We start from the raw sequence: 24,827 nt of genomic DNA on the forward strand, positions 1-24,827 counted from the left end.
ACATAAGATCAGTCAAATAACCCTTTAATTTACATTAATTAAAGACGGAACACCATAATTATCTATCGTTTATCTGTGTGAGGAGAAATCCTTCCATAGCAGAGCATAAATTCAGTCACCATGCAATTAACTCATAGTTACATGGCTACAGGACAAATGTGCAACAAGATTCAGATAACATGCGAAGGCGATAAGAAATACCCAGGCAGTTCACTAGCATTGAGGAAATTAGCCACACCAAATTAGATATCAATGAACACACTTACTACCATTTAAGTTATTATTCTGAATATAAACTGAAACTCAATTATTTTTACAGAGCTCTGACCAACCTATATTAGGAATGCTGTGCATTTTGTGACACTGAAAAGGTACAAACTCACTGCCTTCTCCCCAGCAGCCCCTTGGAATGAAGAGAGAAAGGTGGAACAACAGCGAAGAGTCGGGTTTGGGTCAGCAGTGAAGGCAGTGACAAGGCACTGAAGGGAGATCTTGGGAGACCTGGATGCTTTCCTGATCTGAGAGCTTTGTGCCTCCATTCCTCCTCTGCCGTATGGAGATAATTATACTTCCATTGTGAAGGGCTTTGAAATGGCTCTGATGAAAAGCTCTACAAAATGCCAAGTTATTACTCATGCTCATCCATCAGGTTTGGTGGAGTGCTGGCATATTTAGTGAGCATGGGAGACACTGATAGTTCATAAATTCCAATTCATGCTGGATCCTTCTCAAAGGAATAACAAAAGAGAGGGTGATCTGATGAACGGGCAAATAAAGGTTGAATATAATTCACAAATCCAATGAAGGAAACACCTCTGAAGTAGCACCTGACAGAATTCCCAAGGTGAGAAGAAAAGTGTGAAGAAAAGCATCACTGTGCCTTTTGCACAGACCATCCCCAGAGCTCCAGGAGGGAACAAAAACTGAGATGGCAGTGTCTTCATTTTAGGAGACAAAGGAATTGTGCCTTCTTATATGAGGCAGCATGAACCAAGGATATATTCATGTGTATACAAATATATAGAGAGAAATATACATATATGCAGCTAGAAAGAGAAGATCCACGTTAAAGCTGTCAGAATAACAAGTTTTGTTTGGAGGCTTTGCAACCTGTTCAGGTCCTCCAAGTGAATTCCAATAAAAATTTGCACATCCACCATGCTGTCCTCTACTCTGAACACTTCAGAAGTAACTGGGTTCATTAGCACTATTTTTCATATCTTTCCACTGATACAGCCAAGTTCCCTTGGCAACAGAAGTCAAAATGCACAGGCCGAGCATTAGAAAAAAATATAATTAATGCATTTTAAGAATGATTAAAATTGACCTAAAATAGCCTTATTTTATATTTGCAATTTGAAGCTTTAGCATCTTGGGACTCTCAGAACCTACAGCCACTTCTCTACATCTCACTGAAGGGCTTGGCTTTGTTCTCACTGGTATTCGGTTCCTGGTCCAGATGCTCAGATGAAATAAAATGGTTTCACTCTACTGTCAGGGGATCTCTGATCAGCACAAGATCTCCCCATTGCTAAGGACACAAGGCTCACTGGGCTTCTGACTACAACCATGCCTTTAAGTCTCCATTCTCCCCCTCCTACTTCACCTGCCAGGATCTGGCCTTGAGCAATCAGCTCCATTCATGGGGAATCATTAAGTTCCACCATGTGTAGACACAAACACTCAGGATCTCACAGCCCTCTTATCATTCCCACCACCTCAAGAAACAGCGACAGTGCTTTCCAGAAAGCCAAGTATCAGGTTTTAGAACAAGAGCAAGGACTGCTGTTCCTGGCTGCAGGAAGTCTCATTTGTCACAGATCCACCTGCTAAATGTCATTCTGCATCACTCTGTCCCACCACAAGAAGTTCTGATAGCAAACTCTCTCCTCCTATGGCTTTTCCCCTTCTTTGGAATTATTAAAAATCATCACAGCAGCGGACATGACAAAATGTGACTGGTAAACCATTTCAGAAAGGCTACACGAGCCCTTAAGCTAACAGGTCATCCCACTGTATTTCAACAACACACCCAAAGCTGTTCACCCAGGTCTGCCAGGAGACTTTCCACATCATCTTCTTCCCAGCACACTTATAATCTAGAAGAATTTTCTGGAAACTCAAGCAGTGCACAGGCTTTTCCTCTGCCATCTCTCCTGATCAGAAGTTCCAACGTGATTATTCAGAGTGCTTTTATTTGTCCTTTTGAGCTCGCTGCTTGGCATCCTCCCACAGCCAATTTCTTTAAGGATTTGTCTTTCTCTCTGATGCAAAGCAGACATTTAGGTATGTGCATCCAGCCTGCTTGGTCTGCTTAATGAAAACATCAATAAGGCACAGACTGGAAAAGGAGAGGGAGGTACACAGTCATTAAGACCTGTTATTAGTGTTCTGCACAATGCCACATGCTTTTGTACATAAGCAACTAATACAGCAATGAATACCACGATGAGATGGAGAAACCTCACTAAAACTGGAAAATGTAAACACTGCCCTCCATTAAGGTAATTAACAGAAGTGGTTAAGCACCTTCACAGAAAAGAAAAGCTGGAGATCCTGCTGCAGACACAAATGTTGGCCCTCAGCCACAAGAGAGAAATCAAACTCCTTAAAAAGAAGCCATCACCAGGAGAACAAATGCCAGCCCAATCATCCATCCAGATCCGTATGCCACCAAACCGCCTTGATGTAAAATGCTGGGATCACAAAAGGGTGAGCATGACATTGACTCCTACTGATTGAGTCAGCAGGCAGAATATAGAGCCTAGATGTTGCAAGAAAGGGGACAGAGTATCTCATCTGCTGGTACACAATTAACTCATCAAGAATTCTTGAGTGCACTTAAGTGACAGGTTGAGTTTACACAAGAGCAATGCTTCTCTTTGTATTTTTGACATGCATTTCAAACCCCAGTGCTGGATTTGCTGGAAAGTAAGGCCATAGCTGGAGATGGGCGTTGGTAGAAACATGGGAATGCTCTGTCTGGCCACAGAGGGAGCCTGACTCCGCAGATGTGACCACAGAGGCTTGGATTCCTTGTTTCTATTTTAAACCTTTGCCCCCAGATACAATTCTTCACCCACTGGTTCAAAACGTTTTGCAAAGTTGAGTTCCCCCAAGGAAAGCACAGTCTGCAATAGTTCTCCCACTATTTGCTCGTATACACCAGTTACCAGCAACTTTTCTAATAACTCATTGCTCATGCAAATTAATTCAGCTTAGAGAAACAAGTCTTGATGATTATAAAACGCTGCAATCACAGTATTGCTTCCGGCCATCTGAGAGTAAATTCATCAAGCATTTGATATTTAAAGCTGCCGTGGTGATGAATGCATGCCTTCATTTATGACTGTAGACCAGAGAGAAAACAGAATACAGAAAAATGACTGCATGATGGGAATCCCAACAGAAACCACTGGAGACAAAGGCGGGGATACGAAATCTCTTTCATAACCAGCTGAATGTATCTTACATGCAGCAACTCATCCTCTCTTATTTAGCATGGACCCATTAAAAAAGAAGCATCAGCAAACAGCAGCTTTACTGAGCCAGAAGCACTGTGTGGTGTTCCTGTTGACTGTATCTGATAAAAACCTTATTATGCCAAGGTCAAGGACAGCACACAGAAGGAGGTGTCTCTTCTGCCCCTCAGTACACATGCAGTCAACTGTTACGATTATGGATGTTCACTCTGTGTGTGCAGAGCATACAAAGAGGAGGATGAACTCCTCTGAGGTGTTGATAACAACCCTGCTGTTGCTGTGTATCTTGTTCTGTATATAGCATTATTGTGAAAACAAAAGGAAAACAAATAGTAAATACCCATGATTACATTACACTAATTGTTTTCATGGTGTCCCATGGAGTCAAAGTTTAAAGCAATGCTGTGAAATACAGAGAAATACTAACTCCATTGTTACTCACATTAATGGTGTTAATCACAATGAAAATTATCTTAGTAATGAATGTAGCAAGAGTCGTGAAAGATGATTTGAGGCAAGTCATGTGGGGCTCACATCACTCCCAGAGCACCCAAACTCCTCTGCTGGCACTAGGAGCATTTCCAAACAGAACCTTGTTCTGCCATCCGAAATAGAGAAGCAGAATCTGAGAGGCTTTTTCCCCCAGCTGCTCTCACTTTGTCCTCAAAGCAGTCACACAGTACCTTCCTGCACCCTGCAGAGAGCAGCAGCTCTGACCTGTGGCTGCTTTGCTTTGGGAGAGTCTTTCCAATGGATGAGACATCAAACGTTCTTCTGCAACATGTGGATGTAGAGCAAACCCGTAACAGACCCCCTGGGTAATGCCTTATCCATAGCATCCGCACCACCTGCAGGCAGAGCACACACATCAGCCTGGCAATCAGCCTGACCTCGTCAAGGGCGACAGAGGGACAATAGGGAACAGAAAATCCTTGGACATTAACCTCTCAGCAACCTGTGTTTGGCAGACCTCAACTGTCATTTATCCTGGGATAACATCTGAGAAAAAGGAGCTGAACTCCCATCTACTGCTCTGTAAGGAAATTATAAAGCAGCTATCTATTTTTTCATTAAAATTAAATAATTGAATCTGTCCGGATTCATGTACTTTATCCCCATGAGATATTGGGGAGAATTAAGTTTCAATTGACTTTCCAGACCTTGGTTATCATAGGAAGCTTTTCAAAAATCAGGACATTTGGCAATTTGAAATTCAAATAGGTTTCAGTCGATATGTTTACTATTGCCAGACAGGAGTCCTTGTCCCCTGGGTGTTTAATGCCTCAATAAGTAATTGGTCCTTTCATCTTTTATATGCGCAGAGTGAAGAGTTTATGGCTCATACAGCGAATTGTCAATACAAAGGATCTTTGCTCTAGTCTTAAATAACTCAGCTCCCAGCTCCATTAAATCCCGTTAGAAATCCCCATCCCTCCCCACGCCCACAACAGCCTTTGAAGACTTTTCTCCCACCCCCAATTTTCAATGGCATCTTTAAAAGGTAGCTCTGCTTGACTCCCCAGGCCTAAATACAAAGAGAGGGAGGTGAACGTGAGGAAAGTGTGAAATTCTGAGTACTCACTGCACCTGCATTCAGACCTCACATCTTTACAGAGAACGCAATAGTATCAGTACTGCAAAAGGGTATTCCATGGGAAGCTATCACCCAAGGCTACACGGGCAGCCTGGTTTGCTGAGAGGTGATGCTGCATCCCCACGCATCTGATGCTGCTCAGACATCATCCCATTCCCATTTTACCAACCAGACTCTCAGTGCAGGGTTCTCACCAACTTCATGCTGGTTTATGCAACTTGGAGGACAGGTGCTACCTGCAGTACAAGCGAAGTCGGCCGATCCCTTTGCAAGAAAAACTGAGCTCTCAAAACTCCTTGTCCAAGTTGAGATTCTAAGAAGCACTGCTAACGTTTCACATTTTCCTTTTTGTGCATGGCACTGTGTGCCAGCTTAGCACATGGAGGAAGCCAAGAACAAATCCTTACCTGGGGCTTGGCCTGTGAAGGGTTACGCAGCCCCTGCTGGGCTTCCACTACTCAAAAGTTACACACCAGCTTTCCTCAGATTTCCTTGCACCATGTTTCATATGAGTTCCTCCCTGGCCCATTCCAGTAAAAGTGAGCCAGACCAGCAAAGATCCACCACTTATCCTGCACAAACTCTCCTTACTCATTTTTCATTAATGCATGGGAAAACATCAAGCCTTCTCACAGGGATCTACACTGTTACACAGCATCACCAGAGATGAAACACAGCACAGAGAATCTGGGACACTGAACAAGCATCATAAGCTCAGCAGTGCATCCCTACAGCATTACTTAGCACTCATCCCCACCAGCAGCATGGACTGTGCTAGAACACTGGCTAGCTACTGGCTATTGTTTGCACAGATTAGCAGGCCTCCTGTAGGAGCTCATAACAATTTGTATTGTAACCTTTTACAGTTATAAGACGTGTTCTCTGTGTGACACACAGCATTTTGTCAGTACCTGAAGGTGAACTGGTAGGCTAGGCAGTTACGCTGAGCGTATCATCAAGGATAAAGACAAGGAAACAGAGTTTACCCCCTTGCAGTTGGGCAATACAGAGCCTTCTGTTTCTATACACGTCGGAGTTGAGATGAAGTACTCTTTTCATTTCTCACTATACAACAGGGATGAAGAAAGCCTTCACAGATTCAGATCAGACCCCCTCACTGCTGCTAATTGTTCATTTTTATTGCATATGTCTTTATTGGATTTAATTAAACTTGGCTCACAAGCTTTGCATACGTAACCATGAATAACAGTTAATAGTCCATTTCTCATTATGGTACTTTTCAGTCAAAGGATGCCCTAATGCTCTACAAAACAGACTGCGTATGCTTCTGATTCTCACCCGGCAATAAAACAGCTTTCTCTCACAGTGCCTTGTAGCAATTCTTCAGCAGTGCAAAGAAATCCCCCACCTGCTTCACACTAAACCAGAATAGACAAATACCAAGTGCAAATGAAAGGCCTTCAACTGGGGATAACTACAGAGGCGATATTGATTCATATCATAATCTGGCTAACAGCTTACAAAAATGGATTTGTGTTCTGGGAATGGAGAAACAACCTGGCGTTACTTTTCCTTATCAGAACGGCAGCATGTCCTCCTGGCAACGAGAAATCAGATGTGTCTACAAGTAGCAACCAGGTACTCTGGGAAGTCAGGCAAAATTGCATCCCAGGCTAGCAGGCTGAAAGAGCCCTCTCACCACTCCGCTGCGTTTTCAGCCCTGATTCTCTCTGCCCTGCTTAGAATAACTAGAATAAAGAACAACTTCCAAAGAAGCCTTTGGATCGGTTAAAATCTTAAGATACACGCTTAGAAACTTTGCTAAACGTTTTGTTTATCTGTGGGAAAATCTGTAGCTGAACTATATGGTATGTGGCTTCCTTCGGTGTCTCTGTGTCTCCATCCTACCAAGCTTCAACACTTGGAGCTTATTCCTAAGTACACACTGCTAATTTTTGGACTCAGACACATCTGTCTCCATTTTCTCTGTGTTGAGCAAGTATTTGTCACGTTATTTCTTTTTTCATAATTTTTCACTTTTTTTCTCATAACCTATATTATGAAGATTCCAGGGGAAGCAGTGCCTTCTTTGTCCTACAACACTGAAGATGAAGGAGAACTCGCTGAGGGATAATCAGATCAGCTCAAATCCCTGATCAGGACGGCTGAGCCTCTCACATCACACTGCAGTGCTTGTGCTAAGCAGTGAGCCATCTGCTAATGCTCTGCTTTCTAAGCTGTTAGATCATGCTTATCAAGCATGTGTCCAAGTGCCATGGCCAACAGCTCACAGCAGAAGATGGGTTGTAAGGTTTTCATATGACAGAGACTTCTAGTATCTAGTTAACACTGATCTGTCCAAAGGGCATCACGTGTAAAAGATGCAAAACACAGGCAGAGGAAGAGCCTTACATCTCCCTCTTCCATGCACTGAGAATGAATTCCTGCTTAGAGAAGAGGAACAAACATGATACTGCTCTGAGAGCAAGAAACACGTAGCACACAGCCACTCCTAGGTTCTGATAGCCTTTGAGGATGGTGAACCATTCATGCTGCCAGGACTAAGCTAAGTAATTCCCACAAAAAAAAAGCCATGCTGAGTCCACGTCACCTGCTGTAATCTCATGTGTTGTGAAGGTCAAACGTTTCCACTCTACAAAAGGCAGTTGCAGGAAGAGATATGGTTACTTCTCTCACCTCTGGTAAGACTTAACAGAATGGGGAGAAAGGGTAAAACCAGCTGAAGGTGAGCTGCTTCCTTGAGACATGTAAAGAAATCACCTGGAGAAGATGCCAGTGCTGTGCCTGCACTGCCACAAAGAGCCCATGTGCCTCCATCTCATGGTTGTGCCCCAGTAACATCTGCAGTTAGAACATTTCAGCATCAACTTCCCATAGCTCAGCATGAGAAATAGCTTCTCTTAGGATAAGGAAAGGAAAAAGTAATTAATAGATAAGAGTACTCCCAGCGGAGGCTGATTTGCTCTCTGATCCACAAAGCCTGGCAGATAAAAAACTGGAACTAAGCAATTCATAGGGAACTGAACTGCTGGAGAAGCAGGTGCTCTTTCCTTCACAAATCGGGGAAGCTGCCACCCTCACCTGCAAAATTCCTCATTCCAGCACTCCTACTAATAGCTCCATTTGCTTCATTAAAAGGAGGGTGAAGTGAAATTTCCTGCACTGATCAGGAATGTGGAGGAGACAATCACTGCCATCTGCATTTATCAGATGTTTGTTCTCCCAATAGAAGAGCATCAAAATTACATGAAAAGCCCCAAACAAGTGCTATGCCATTTCACTAATTAAACCCACCCTCCTCCTCTAAAATTGATGAATAATGACCGAACTTGACTCATAATCCCTTTGTCTTCTATTATTTACTCTTTTTAACAGTGATTTATGGCAAGGTAGTGCTTTCATTATTCTTGTTAATTACCTTTGTTCTCTACTTCAGCTTGTAAAATGTAATTGCCTGAAACATAAATCTCGTCTTGCCACCTATGCTCACACATCATTAATATCGTTCAGACTATTCTTATAAAATCTTTATAAAACACAATTATACACGTGCCATTAAGTGCTACGTTGTGCTGCACTGAGCCTTTTCTGACTATGAGTTTGTCCAGACAGCAAACCCGCCTGGTGGGGGTAATGTGGTTTCCCATAGGAAAAAAGAACAAACCCTCAAATTGGTCAGTGAACACAGCAGATCTGACCGACACACCTCCCTGAGCACTGCTACCAGACCTGCAACAGGGCAACAGCAGCTGTGATGAAGCCTTCTCTCCCCACCTCTGGCCGTAATGATTTCACCGAACAGAGCGGTGACCGCTGGACAAAAGTGCAGCAAACACCAGCAGCAGGCACTCACTTGAGCGATCAGCAAGTTTCTTTCTGCGAGTGGATAATCCCCAAACAAATTAATCCTCACTGTCCCTAGTATTTCAAATTAAAAGAAGTGCATATCACAGAGAGCAGACATTCTTCCTCTGCCTTTTCTCCCCACCGTAATATTTAGTATTGCTTATATGTAAGAAGGAAATCTATTAGGAGGAGAGGAAATGCATTATCCCCAGCTGATTGTTGACATGATATTAGCTCAGTGTTTGTCAGGTTGCTGGTAATGAACAAGTTTATACACAGCACTTCATCTCCGCAACAAAAGGCTTGGCTATGTGAACAGCAGTAATATCCCAGCTGAGCCTGGTGAGAGAGAAATATGTTTATTATTTCTCTGAAAAAATCTCATTCCTCCCTGATTCATCCACTGCATTATTACCTAAGTGTGCATTTGGAGTTACTGGATCACTAATGTAAGCCCCTCAGCCAGCAAGTATTATCAAGTGTATTTCCATTAACTTCCATTTTCTACAGTTGTAGGAAGGATGATCTGTAAAATATCGCAATTGCCTTTACAGTTGTTAATTGCTGAAAATTTGGTGTATGAGATAAGACCTCTTATCTCATACAGGTCTCTCCAGGTCTTACACCTGATGTATCACAGCCATCACAGCTTTTAGCTGGAGGTTCCTCCTGCCTTACACCACCGCATGAGAACCAAAGCAGCCCCTTCTGCCAGCAGTGCCACATCAGCATCTAATGGCACGGGCCAGGGGAAAAGAGCATGTGAAGTCTGACTGATGAAATTGGGATTTTTTGACATCTTATTCTCAGGTGATCACAAGGAAAAATTTCTCCTGCCTGACCCCACGTGTGGTTTATTGGGTAATGGCACTCTCCATAATGCATTTTGCCTGAGGATAGTGTTGTAACTTGGTTAAGTTGTGGAAGAGCATGGAAATGGGATGAGAAGGCTGAGTCTTCTAACAAGTTTTGTACATCTATGCCAGATTAGAGTGGGCAGCCTGAAAGATGTAGGACAGAGTGCAAATTCACCATCAAGAGCAGTTCTCAGAATGAGACAGATTCACTCTTCTGTTCACGGAAAGGATTATTTCTTAAAGTCAAACCTACCTAATATAAGCCATAGAGCAAAGCCAAGTGTGCAGCTCTCTGGGGAAACAGCACATGACAAAGGGTCTGACCAGGAGGACTGCAGGGACAGACCCTCCCAGCTCCGAGCTGCAGGGGAAGGCTGTGCCACTGTGCACTTCTTATGGGCAGACCTTTAAGAGTACAGTTCTGTGCCTCTCTGCCAGTCATTTAATTAAAGCTGCCAAATTAACCTTCCTTAATAACTACAACGATACAGCGGCATGGAACCTGTCTTTAACAACACAAGGCGCACCAAAAAGCAAGGAGGAACAGGAACAAGCGGTTGTATTCTGAGAGCTGCTTTTGCTGTTGTCAATAATGCCTTTCAGGAAACGTATTCCAAGGAAGGAAAGAAAAAGGAACAAATTAGAAACACTGGAGTAACAGGAAAAAACAGAGATCTGGTATTGCTCAGGTATTCCTGCAGACCAGGGCAGCTCACGTACTCAGAGGCAGTGCTGTGAGATGTGCCACCATTTGTCAGCAGAGCCGTAGAACAGCTTACTGAAAAACCTCCTGTTTTTATCTTTGTGACTGCAGGAAGAAAAGCCCTGAACACAGCAATCCCTGAGCACAACAGATAGTGAGATCTGATTGCAGGGTGCCTGGCTCTCCTTTCATTCTGCACGCACCGCACCGCTAAGCGCATCTTTTCTTCCCTTAAAGTTTTCTGTTGTTTTGTAGTTTTTCCTAAGTTTTACAATCTACCATTACAAACCTAACACAATTGCATCTTCTGCACAGCTGGGGGTTCCCGGAGCTAGTTTTCTAAAGAAAATGTATTTTCCATCCAGTGACTCCATGAGCCTCCCTACTGAGAAGAGTTTATGCTTAGCTACACTCAGGACATAATAAATGCAAAAGGGAAAGAAGTAAAGTGAGGATTTAAAGAGTCGTATCAAATTTTATCACTGGAAGGTCTGGCGATGAACACGATCCTATTTTCTTCGCTTTAGCACATTCTGGAGTTTGGTTTTCACAGAAACCTCCAGGTCTACCCAAGGGAATTTTAATTTTTTTTTTTTTTTGAGTACCTAAATGGCTGCACTGGTCAGACTAATGGTGTCTGAAAGGCTACAGTTGACATACACTAGAGACTTAATTATGTAGTGTGCAGCTCCATCTGTCAGCTGCAATATCTTTTGTTACCAAGAATTAGACTTCCATAGAAGATGACGTGACAGACTCAATTTGCTTTCACAAGGATAGCTGTTATGTGGGCATGTAAATGATGCTGGAAATTAGGACAACATTTACATTCTTCATGTAGATGCTGAAGGACTATTTACAGCAAGGTTTGTGCAAAATATAAAACTAACATTGAATGACTGTCACACAATGCTGACAAGCAGGAAACAATTAATTAAAATATCATGAAATGGGGGATAGTCTGAAATAGCACTGTCTGCATACCGATGCACACATGCAAATGGAGAAGTCCTGAAGTGTTTGTTCATGTGTGAAGTTAATGGAAAGAGTATTTGTGCTAACATTCAAGAGCTTTAATGGCAAATCTGACAACAAAATTTAAAGACCATGAAATCCCAGTTTGGGAGGAAGAGAGGACAGGTTTCTCCCTAGACTAGAAATTTTTGACCTTCTTCAGTGTTTTTACTGGGAAGTTTTTCCATGACTGATGGGAAGTGATGTAAGCATGACGGACCACAAGCTTGCCTCTCTTCCTTGCCTTTCTGTCCAGAAAGGCTCCTGCAGGTGGGGCAGGCTAAGCCCAGCTGCCCATCCCATAGGCTGTGCTGCCATGCCATGCATTTAACTGAGATGATCTCAACACTTATGATCAAGGGCCCAGAGCCTTCGAGGGAGACCGGTACTTATGTGTCACATGGCAGCACAAAAAAAGGAAAAAATGTTACTTTCAGAAACTGCAAGTGATCCATAAGTTCTCCTCCAGGTTTTTGCAATCACATTCTCTTAATACACGTCTGTATCCCATTTTGGTTTGTGAAGCCTACATAGACAATGTAGGAGGCCAGGCAATGGACACCAAAGCACTGGCACATTTACAGAGTGAACAAACAAAGAGGGAAAAATGTGCTATTGGGGATTTTGTTATGTGCTCTAAAATGAAATGACTTGCTCAATGGAAAATGCTTTTATGACTGATTTAATTTGAATTGAGGGGGGAGAACTTCCATTTGCTTAGGGACTAGGATATATTTCAACCAATGAATAACAACAGTATTTTTAGCGAGCTGTGTGTTCATCACACAGTGATGCATCTGGAGGTCTAACCTGCCATTATGCAGCACGCAATACAGAGTTTTGAAAAACTCCCTATATTTATCAGCTTTTGAATTCAGCGGTTGTCCAATTAGCTCTAAAATTGTTATAATCTAAGTTTTAGATGAAAAGCTTTTATTGAAAATCTACCAGTAATCTTCTGTAAATGTTAGTCATAAACAATACTGCTAAATCATAAAAATATAACTGCTCGTGATTAATCTGGAAAGAGACTTACATTAACATATTCAGTCCTAAATGGTCTCTCATCGCAGCATTCGATAAGTAAAGATAAATTGAATTAGCTCACTTAATGTGAGGTTTGCTGGAAGCTGGCTTGCAAACCTCCCCTGAATCTCTATTTTTGCACTGCGAAACAAGTGTGAAAAATCCAATCCCAGATCAGGTTTGGAAAATGGCAGCAGCCTGCAAGGATCTAACAAAATCCCATGCCCATACTCTTCCAAAGGCATCTGTAACACTTCATTTTACACTCAGTGCCCACATAGATTTTATTCTCCAAAGTGCAGAGCAACCTGAGCCCAAACAAACCAGGACTTCTCCATAATTGCTTCTTGTTGCAAGCCTACAGGCTCTGCTCAAATTGAACTGCATCGTGCCTGCTTGCCACGTTTAGCCTACATAACACACGCTGAATTTAGATTTGCATCATGATCTACAGCCACGAAACAAACAGGAGACAAGCAGGGAACACTAATGAGCGAACATCACCGAAGCCCACAGAGGCAGGAGCAGGTACAAACGTGACCTGGTTGGCAGCAGGAACCCAAAGTTACGTGGGGTTGCTAAGGAACGTCAGTGCTCACAGCAACTCTGCTCCCATCGCTGCTTTGGTGGATCAGCACTATGAGAAAGCCCAGCCCTGTCCATGCAATGGGAGCTGTGCACTGTTTGGCTCCACCATAGCAGAGCTGCAGGCAGAAGGCAGTGTGTGCAGAGCAGTACCTTGCACATACAGATGATGCTCCTCGCTTCCCAAATGCACAGATTAAGCAGAAAAATACCACAAATAGGTCCATCAAATAGCCTCTAATCGACCCCATGAGAGAGCTTTGTCCAATACAGAAAGCCATGTTTTACTTCAGTAAAATGAGTGAATAGCTGCTCAGGCACACCAGAAATACACAGGAAACGTGCAAACTTAAAGCCACCATTTGCTGTTAAATACTTATAAAAGGCCTTTTTCCTTAGATTAATATCTCACATTTATCTGCTCTATACGTTTCGGAGACATAGTGAAAATTGCTTATTTCTAATAAAATGTAGCAACTGTACCCTGAGGAAAAATTACTGCGTTATGAAATATTTTTCCCCTCTACCACAGCCAATTTAGTTTTCATTTAAAATTCAATAACTGCATCATACTCAGAATCTTCCACCGCCTGTCATAATGACTTTGAACAAAACCCGTGCTGTAAACAAGAAAGATTAGAAAGACATTATTGAGGTAATTTCTCCCAGATTTCTCTCACCCAGACTGTACTGCAGGAAATAGATGCAACTACTAGTGGGAATGTGATTTAGAAATAAATCGGGAGAAGAAAGCACTTTGTTCCGCATACTTTGGTAATAAAAGCATTACTTCTCCCGCTTTCCTTGTGGTATGTATGTTTCACCACTTGGTGAAAGGAAACACGCTGTTTCCTCAGTGAAATTCGGATACAAGCGAAGAAAACAAACAAAATATTGCCAAGGAAACGCTGCCTACTTGCTGCACTGCTTCCTTTCCCTGCACCTTGGGAGGGAGCACCACACAGCGTGGGACGAGATTTGCTGCCCGGCCACTTGCAAAGATCATTTTATCATTGTTGTTTTAACTAAATCCAACTCTGAGAGCTGGAAGGAAGCCAGCACCATGTGCTGTGCTGAAGGATGATTGCAGGTGCTGCCGTGCTGCCTTGTGTGGAAGCTGTGACTGGTGGAAAGCAGTGGAGAACCAAACAACTGTAAGGCTCTCTTTAGAAAAAGCAAGAGACCGCTTGCTTTCTTCTGAGGTCACAGAATCACAGAATGGCTGAGGTTGGAGGGGACCTCAAAGATCATCCATTGCAGACCCCTGTCATGAGAAGGGTTGCCAGCCACTACATCACATCAATTGAAGACTATTTCCTGTACAAAGAGTGTTAGTATGTTTCTTCCATTCGACCATACCACAAGATTAATCTTAGGTGGAAATTCCCTCCTTCCCTGAGACCGTGGATGCCAACTGTGTGGAACCCTCTTCCACAATGGCCAGGCACAAAACCCACCAGAAAATCTATTACCCTTCAGACACCCAAGTAAATTCTGTTATCTGTGACTGGAGCAAGGTGGATGCCCTGACTGGCAGTGGTTCTTTGGGCACTCTGCCTGAAGGCTCCCATTTCCCCAGGGCCTTCTGCCATCCCTGCTTGCTAGCAGCTGACCACGGAGGGCTGGAAAGTATTCCAGTTTACCAAAAAGAGGAAAGCATCTACAATTGTACTAAAAAGCAGGAAAACCCATTCCCAGTGAAGCTGAAAATCATATTCTTACCATAAAACACAATGAAGTTTATTTTATGATCCTCTATTTTTTCCACCTCAACAACCAGGGAAAACGCAGATGTGTTTCATATGGAAATGCAATGTAACACAGAGCAGCTTTCTGTACTGTTTCCTCTTTAACTGCTGGACTTAAAGTAATTCCTTACCAGCCCTCCATCAGGCCCCATTCTCCACACCAGCATTCCTTCCCAAGGGCTTCCCAGTCCAATCATTTCCTTGGGGCTGCTCCCAGCACACCCCAGATGCCTTTGGCTGCTTCCAGGCACGTGCACTCGTGCAGCAGTGACACTACTGGTGTTTCGCACTGTTATATTGCAGTGTGATGAGAAAAGCAGAGCACCATTTCTGGGAAGAAGGTGAGAATTCATAACGTTGCTATTCTTCGGTATGCCCGGTTCACTGTAAATGTCAGGCAGTAAGTGCACAAAAAGCATGGGCTGATTTATCACAGCAGAAGATGTGCTCACAACCTGTCCAGCACCTACAGTTTCTGGGAAAGGGAGAATGAACTGGAAGTGACTGGGTAACAACGGTGACAGAAAATAAGCCTTGCTAATAGCTATTAACTCCTTTGGGATGTTTTAAAGAAGGGAACAGAACGGGTGAAGCAGGCAGTGTGTTTTTCCTCTGCTTCCTCCATGCTCACACCCCTCCATTGCAGCACCAGAGTCCTGCACTCCTAAAAGCCTGAATTTCTCCCAGTTACATCATCTACTACCTCAAATGTTAGGCTGGCCATTAAGGTCAACTTAAATGTTAACACTAAAAGCTTTTCTTCCATTCCCTATCAGCACCACACAACAGAACCGACCCAAGCAGCTGAAGGAGGTCTGTATTTTCCTATATACATATATTTTTTAAAGTGCAAAGTCAATTTAAAAATCCTGGTTTGATTCATCTCCTCTTGCCTGGCCTAATCAATGCACTTTAAAATGTTGATAGTAATTTTCTAGGGTTTAGCCAGGTGATTAAGCCAGATGAGGTCTCTGTATGCCAAGCCCTCATCATTTTTATGCTAGAGAGTCTTCCTAGTGCTCCACAGACACAAGATCATGTTAACACCACTGACTTTCTGCCCTGCTCCATCTGAAATAAACATTTATGCCCCAGGAATTGATAGGCCATCCACAAGCTGAGGTGGCAGGGCATGCCCTTTTTACAAAGCTATGGCATAGGTGCTGGCAGAGAGCATGGGAATCTTTGGAAAAATGGGCTATGAATTGCAAACAGAGCTTTCAATGAATAAATCAAGCTCCTGCTAGCGAATAAGAATGTACCAGAGAAAGAGCCAGGCTTTCACTATATAGGACTGTGTCCCCAAACAATGAATCCATGGATCTTCTACATCTGTATGCTAACAGACAAAGCACATTTGCAAAGGTATAGAAAAATCATGCGGTCTGGAATGATGCAGCTATGTTCTTACTTTCTGTAGGTATTAAAATACACATGAACTGCAGGGTGAGACAGATGGTCTCTGCCTATCACAAAGAATTAGATGTTCAGGTTCAGTATCTAAAAACTGCATCTATTAAGTGAATGCTCCTGAAGCAATTTGAAGACTGGCTAAAAATGTACATGTTCAATTCAATAACAATTCCAATGAAGGCAGGTTAGTTTTAGGTCCTCTTAAGGAGATTTAAGATGGGCCACATAATGGGAAAACACAACCAAGTGTACTGGAGGCTGATTTAGTCATACCATTAATGTTTCGGTGTGATGTACCCTCAGAAACAAAGGGAAGACGTTTCTTAAAAGAATTAACAGCCTAAATCTTACTTGTACTCACACAGAGACAATTGTGCTACAGATCAACTCTGCCTAATGCAAAAAAACATTAAATCATCTAGATACCTGAACCTTTTGGCTGATCCAGCCAAGTGCAAGTGTTCTAAGACTTCATCATTGCACGTAAGTCTAATTTGGTTAATTACTGGCTAACAGAGCATAGTAATAGACACGGAGATGTAGCCAGGAGAAAACCTATCACCTAGAGATAAGCAGTATGTCAACCACTGGAAAATAGCAGCTATAAATTCATGGCAGCCTTCTGCTATTTTCACCCAGGATCTGCTGTATGGCTTATAAATTGGTTCCTAGTCTTTACTTTTGGGAAAGCTAACAAATAAAAGGATGGATTCTGCTCAGTGTTGATGTTATGTGTTTGTGCAAGGGGAAAATAATTGCAGAAGTGCTTTCTTAAAACCTGATCACACCATGCTGAATCAACAGGCAGTTGGTATTATGAGATAAAAGGATGCTGTTCAGTCTGATTAATCAAATCCCCTTATGCTTGCCAAAGCCTAATTATTCTTTGATCTACATTAATGACTTCAGAAAGCATAGTATACCTGGTGGGAGCACTCAATGGGGAGCATTTTAGACTAAAAGGAAAACTCCTCCCTGTGTCGCAAAAACCTAATTTGCTTATATCAGTAGAATCAATTGTTTCATATAGAACTGTGGTCTCCCATGGGTACTGCTGGCAGTATCGAAACGTAATTTATGCCGTTTTTACCGGTATCAAAAAGCTTTCACTTGACAAATGGCAAATTCTGTCTCAGGGTGACTTTAAAAAACACATCGCTATTGCTGTGTGCAGCTTTTTACTGAACAGGCTGGCTGTAAGTCACACGAGCACAGACACGTATCCCATTTTTCTGCATTCTCAGTGAGACAAACAAGCTCCTCATATCCCAATTTAAAATTCATCAAGAGCTTAATTTACAATCCCGATCCACATTCACATGGGTAAGAAAGACACAGCGTTACAAAACAGAAAAAACAAAGGCTACGAATAAAGCAATCAATTCCAGCAATACTAGATTGAAAAACTATCATAAAAACACTGCAAACCATTGAAAGCATAAGACTCCCTACGTGCACAATGGGAACTTATATCAGGATTTTCCTACATCACGTGCTGCTTTACAGTCATCTAATGGTAGAGACACCCAGGGCCTACAGACATGCAGAGAAATATAATGGAATTATTTCTAGCAAATCTTCCTGGAACCGCAGCAATTTCTCACATAAATGTTAAGATTTGCACAGGTGACATACAAAGGGAAATGTGAGCAGGAGAACAAAGGTTTAGAGAACACCCTGCATTTACAACACAATCAAGCTATGGTAAACTAATCCAATACACAGGGATCTTTTTCGGTCTCCTTCTTGCCACTGGGTATAATTGGACAAGAAGGTATCCTTTGCTTTAGAAAAAGAATTCTGTAATACTTACTCAAATACCAAAGCCAAAAATGCAATTTCCAGTGCTCTGATGAACAAGACCTCATTGACAACTCTCTGAATGTTGAGAAGCTAATACTATTTACTCAGGAATTTAATGAAAGTGATGAGGGAGGATGATTTCATGTAAGAGAGAACTACAACAAAATGGAGATCTCAGAATAAGTAAGGAAAGCAACATTCTGTTGTTTCCCTTGGGCACATGAATATTTGAGAGCCCTGGAACAAATTATTGCTGGAGTTTCCCAACAGAATGATAAACACCTGTTGTGCTTACCAGAGAATCTTGGAACGCTTTGGTTTCACAGATATACATGGAAAAGAAGATCAAATCAGCATGGGACCAACTGACACTCAGACTGGGACACAACTTCCAAGGTTCCTGAGTCCAGTTTTGTGGTATCTGTTTCCCTCAGCGGCTATGAAACTGTATGTCAAGAATCCAGTGGGAGAAGAAATAATTTTCCCTATGGATTCATGGATGTTACTACACACTACCACACATGGCCTTCCTTAAACCAGAAGTTTCAGGTAGAAGTACATAATAAAGAATGTCTTTACAGCTTAGGTCTCAGAAGCAGAATGATGCTTGTTTAGGTGACTGCGTACCATATATAAAATGGGTTTCCAAAGAGAACTCATGAGAAGGATTTAGTTAAAGCTGTTTCCTCTTTGCCTTCATTAGGCCTTTCACCACTTCATGCCCATTTGTAGCTTCCAGTCTTACACAGTCCCTGCTCGTGGGCTGGATCCTGATCCCAGGAGCTTCCATTGCAAGGTTCCTTCTGTACTTTCAGCTTTTCATCTCTGCATGCAGCACTGAACAGCACGTAAAATGCAAAGCTGTGGGAGTCTGTAGGCGCTGTCACAAGAAGCAACAGTAAAAGACTTGGCAGAACACAACTGGAGAGCGTCCTGCTATTGATTACCTCAAGGACTCAGCTCATCAACCAAAGCAAGAGAGGACAAGTCTTAAATCGAGAACAAGACAGAAATTATTTAACAATTTGATGGAAAGATCAATGATGATAACACTTTGCTTCTTTCTTCAGCATTTTACAAGCACATAGTGTTTTCTCTTGCTGAAGAATTAAAGTTGAAATGGTGTGGGAGGAGACAGCAGTCATAAAGTTCTAAGAAAGATTATGTTTGTCTTGGATAGTTTTGTCCAGAGCCCTTTTTGCTTATTATTCCTGTTCATTCTTTCTCCATTTGAATACAGACTTCTTACTTTTCATTCTTATTCCTTCAGCTGACTTCATTTTAGGCCTTTTGAATTTTAATACCTTGGGCATAATCTGTATGACCTATCAATAGGTCAGACTCCATGGTTGTATGGGAATATGAAGCCATGAGAAATCGTGGAACCTGGAAGAAATATACAAGCCTGCTTGCAGAGAGCCCACGAGTGGTGTTCTGACCACATCAGGCAGCACCCAGCATTCAGGACCTGCTTCTTTAGGCACTACTGCCATCCTAACATATGGGGTATCCAGAGGTGTTGATTTAACCCTCATGACCACTCCAACTCAGATGAGTACAGAGGGCAGGAGAGGCAAAGGGCAGATCCCTCTGTGTATGTACCACCTTATCCAAGGTGTACCTGGGGGTATAAAGAGCATGGCTGCTGAAGAGAAGCACAAAGCATGGGTAGACAAGAGGTGCAAAAGAGAAGGCCAGCAGAGATGAATTCTTTACTGTCCCCGTTAGGAAAACATACCCATTCCATTGCTGCAGAGAACACAGCACGTTACAGGCAGTGGTAAGGACTGAGGCCACCCTCTCCCATTCACAGCAGTGAGGCACCTAGTCACTACACATAACTACAATGGCTACAACAGCCATGAATTGAGTCCTGCTGGCTCACTGACAAACTCACCCAACTTAAGGGACCAAAGCTGCCTTTGATTTCAGTCCATCAATGGGACTTCACTTATTTCTAAGAGCAGACCTTCTCGCCCTGTGATGTTTGCTTTGTAATACCATTTCCTTCTCATCAAGAAGCAAACTCAATTATACTTCTCTCTGCTCGAGGCGTAACTAGTTGGCAGGTAACTCCCTCAGTAAGACCCACCATTTCAAATGCCTGCTCTCACAGGCAGATAGCTCAAAAGAGAAGTGCTACTTCCATACCCCTCGAGGGGTGCGTGCACAGTCATTAATCTTTCTTTCATCTCACAGAATGCTAATAAAACAATCACCTCCCTATCACCAAATTGGGTAGGTCCTAATTAACATGCTAATTGGGCAGATCTTCCCTAATGACTCCCAAACCTCAGCAGTAATATGTTATTTAGATAGAAAAGAGTTATCTAAAATATAGGCAGCATTAAAAAACTGGTGAATCAGAGCACAGTTTGGATAGACAAAATACTGAAACAGCCCTTCCTCCTGCAAGAATTGAAATTCTCCCCCTGTCTGTGCCACACATCATACGTTCACAGATGCAGCACCTTGCAAGGCTCAGAGCGAGAGGTGTTTGGAAGGTAATATACAGCTGTAATAAAGAACAGCATTCAAGCGGAGACAAACAACATATCACTAACAATGAAGTTTTAAAATATATTATTAAGCCTGTTTATTTTAATCTCCCTCTAAATAAAGCTGGCTTTTATTATCTGACACAAAAACGTACACGTTGTTTTGCAAACCCAGCAGTGCTAGAAGCTCTGGTTTGTATTCATGAGCAACTTTGAGATGGATAGGTCAAGTTTTAATGGAATTAGTCCACTGGGGCTAGTATTGTGTTTATGCAGTTAGAGGTTCAATATAATCAAATTTCTGTGCACTTGCTCTCTTTAGAAAATAGGACGCAATAATAATTTAAATCTGCCATTAAGCTGAAATATTGGCACGTGCCATAAAGGTCATTGTTCTAAAGTTTTCATTCACGCACACCTCATAAACAAAAGCAGAGTTTTGTTACTAAGACATTAGAAGCTCTGAACCTTATATGACAAAATATTTAACGTGGCTCTCTTTTGAAACTTCTGGAAGCTTTTCTTCCATGCTGAGAGCAGAGTGCATGAGATGACTGCATGCAGCAGGGCTCAGCCATGGCTGAAGCCCCCAGGCCCACACACACTTTGTGACACGTCCTGCTTGAGGTCAGTTCAAGGCCTTGCACAGCCCGATGCTTCAAGCATGGTTCTGCACCTGTGAGTCCACAATGAAGGCACAGAACCACTCAAGATGCCTTACAGAGCCTTTTGGGCCCTGCAGCTCTCCATGTTTTCCCTAAGAGCAGTAGCAAATTTGATTGACGCTTAATGGTCCTGCAGCTAGAAACCAGTTGGTCACTTGGTGCTGTCTGCTGGTCCCTTGCTTTTCAACCTGTGGTTTGTTAGCAAAGCTGCCCTGGCACATGGTGCATAGTGGGAGGGCAGGCTGCCACACAGACAGATGGAGCGTGGGCTATGCCTGCCAAAGAGCCTGCGTGGGGGTCACATTAAAGGCTGAGGGGACTCAGTTCTCATCCAGAGCCATCATAGTGGCAGCCTGGAGAGGACTGGTGAGGACTGACTTTGATTCATAAGCTGCAGAGGAGCTAATGGCTCTGTTTAATAGCTCACCACTTGATGGGAACTGTTCGTTACCATGCATGCAGGCATCTGCAGCCTCCCATCAGTGTTTGAGATCTTTACACTCAGAAATCTCAGAAACTGGTTCTGAGCTGGTGGTGTCATACACCTTTTTCTTTTGTTATCTTCCCTGAGCTCTCTGAGAGACTGTACCAACACCTGCTATGCCAGGAGGAAGCAGCCTGTGTTTCCCAGTACTGCTGAGGGCTGCCTTGGAAGGCTGGTGACTTGGGGCTCCTAGTTACCCATCTGACTTTGCAAATATGGTTTCATTGTGAAGAATAGCTTTAGAATTGAATTTTGCCAGTAAAAATGGATTTGAAATGAAAGCCAGAGCACATGTTATCATTTCTGTGAAGGAGCCAACTCTAGTTAATGGGTAAGGCCACAAGCCAAGTTGCCTGTAAATGCTAAAGAAAACAAATAACCTTGCTATTTCCTCCCTCCCTCTAGTTTCCAAAGAGCTTATATAGAAAAGCATTTATCTGAACATGAATGACCATCTCCCCAAATCCCATTTTCTCAGAGAGCCCTCCTTCTGGAGATGGGAAAAGCCCACAGTTACCTCCTTTTTCCATACCTTTGTTGTATGTGGACTGGGGAGTCAGGAGAAGAATCAATTGAGGATTTGAAGCTGCCAACTTGAGACAACAACTCTTTAAACACTGAAAGGGTAAGAAAAGGAGAAGCCTACCTAAGGCCCAGAATGGTATTTTAGACACCTGTTTGACTTTGATAAGAGTTAGGGCCTAAAAGGGAATGGATAGAGATCTTGAATACGTAACGATCTGCTCCCTGGTGCGTGAAGAAGCCTGGAACTTGTTCACAAGCATGCTACAAAGAGTGCTCTTCGTTACAGAGACCTCTCACTTCATCATTAAAGCCTTACCTCTTGCAGATTGCTTTTAGGCACAGGCTTGCTCTCTCAGCATGAACCATCTGCTAATGAAAAGCAATTTTTCAGAAGATGAGAAGGCTCAGTGGAAGCTGCTGGGCTCCCCATGAGCAGCAGGGATGCCGTGCTGTCCAAGCAGAGCACCCTGGCCTCAGCCTGGTGCTGCAGATGGTGCTGCTGTGCTCACACTGCCACCTCCACCAAGATTCAAGGGCTGAAAGCTGGCAATTCTACCTCCAATGTGGCAAACCACATTCTGGGGGAGCAGAGATGCCACTTAGTATCAAGATCTATAGCCATATATTTGAGTATATTTACTCACAAATATAGAAAGAGTTTAGCACGGTAAAGCAAGCAGTGAGATACCTTCAGCAGGGCATTGGTTACTGCTTTTTACACTCTGGAGAAAGACGACCAGTACTTTTCTTTCACACACAGGCAACAGATGTAACAAACAGCAAACTGTCATCCTGTCCTCTTAAATATATGCAGAAAAGCAAACTGACCCTCATTAAACAAATTCCAAACCATTTATCTCTTGTAAGCACATGAGCAGTTCTACCCTACTGTATATAACTCTCTCTTTATAGAGACATGCAGCAGCGTGCTGTAGAAGCTGAGGTTGAAGGAAGGGCAATCGAGGAGAAAAGCTCTGAGATTCAGAAGCAACACAGCCAGAAACAAAGAGCTTCAGGGTGAGGTATGTGAAGGGTGTGTTTTCCTGACAGAAATACAGCTCCCAGAGCTGTATTCACATCTTCTGCGCATTTGCACCATGGTTCAGCAATACAATAAATTCAACTTAGATCAAAACTACTGCAGCTGGGAGACACAAAGCACTGATCCAGTATAAATTTGCTCCGCTGGTTCAGATTTGTTAAAAATAAAAATAAAAACCAGGACACTGACAGGCTAACTTTTCACAGGCAGGCTTTATACTGGATCACGCACCACCTACCTGCAGAACTTTACCTGCCAAGATCCCAAACTCTCTTCAGCTACGAGAAAATAAACTCATGCTACCTATCTTATATTTTAGCTAATTCAGTAAAGGTGAAGTAGCATGCTCATACCTGATGTGGTTCAAGTCTGTGTTGCTGCACTGTCCCCTAGGCACACAGGTCTGATGCAATGGCCCAGGAGCAGGTCCCTCAGGCTTTACTGGGACAGTGTCAGAACACAGTGCTCAGGAGCAGACCTCCAAGGTAACAGGAAATGTCATCCTACATCATTTAAAGCCAAAATCATAGCCCTTCCTTGAGAACGGATCCAGCCAGAGTCCTGAACCCAAACCTACTGTTTCTACGGGCTTTACAAAGCCTTGACCAACGTCACATCCATCTACTCCAGGTAACACGGACCGTTAAGTATTTCAAAGGCTTAAAAACAACCATCAGGCTCTTCTTCCCAGAAACAGACCCTTTAGCTCATTGTTTCAAAACCCATTTTCTCTCTTTTGTCTTTTTTATTTTTTTCCCCAGAAATGAGTTCTAACAGAAAGGACTTCAAGCTGCATGCAAAGAACAAAGTAGAAAGTGAACTAACTTTTGATTTGTCCTCTTTTTCTAAGTAACAAAAGCATGTAGAACACTTAGCAGAACACTCCTGATGAGAGCTGGGCCATGATCCCCTGCAAGTGACCTCTGCCCAACAGAAAGCAAAATGGCTCTCAGTGAGCTCAAAAAGAGCTCAAAGGACAAGAGCCTGGTTGAGCCCAGCAGAGAGCCTAACCTTGGACTTTTAGAGATGACCTGCTTATTGAAGTTGCCATGTGGAGTGTAATAGATCATTGGGTTTTGATAATGTACTGAGGGACATGTTAGCCGAAAGCATTAAGGCTATGTAAATGGAAATTTTATTTCTAAAGACTGAAATATGCAGATTTTGCACATTGCTTCTGCATAAATGAGTGACCAAATGAAGAGAAAACTGATCAAGAAAAATGTATGCATAATAAAAATGTGTACATGCTTCATCTAAGACTCATTGCCTCCAAAGGTTCATCAAATAATTACTTAATCTTGAACAGCTGCATGCACAATAAAGTTTGCTTGCACTAGGTCTGAATAGAATTAATTTTTCTTGAGATCTGTACCAACCAATACCCTTCAAACAATCAGCAAATGGCAACTCTAACTGAAAAGAGCACTAAAGTAACTTGTGTTTGAAAGGACCTACACAAAACTGATTGATTCTAAGCTGACACTTGCTGGATTTAATCACGTACTTCATTGTATAGTAGCAAAAGCCTGAAGGAATAACAGACCCACTGCACACAAA

General features: G+C 42.7%; 1 protein-coding gene across 10 annotated transcripts in view; it reads right to left on the reverse strand.

Annotated features, from left to right (window-relative positions):
- The window catches only part of GALNT9 (polypeptide N-acetylgalactosaminyltransferase 9), a 439,027-nt gene that overhangs the window by 11,894 nt on the left and 402,306 nt on the right, over window positions 1–24,827 (reverse strand). The gene's annotated exons all lie outside the window — the stretch shown is intronic.

Source organism: Phasianus colchicus, chromosome 18 (assembly GCF_987193195.1).
Source record: "Phasianus colchicus chromosome 18, bPhaCol1.hap1.1, whole genome shotgun sequence".
Classification (NCBI taxonomy): Eukaryota; Metazoa; Chordata; class Aves; order Galliformes; family Phasianidae; genus Phasianus; species Phasianus colchicus.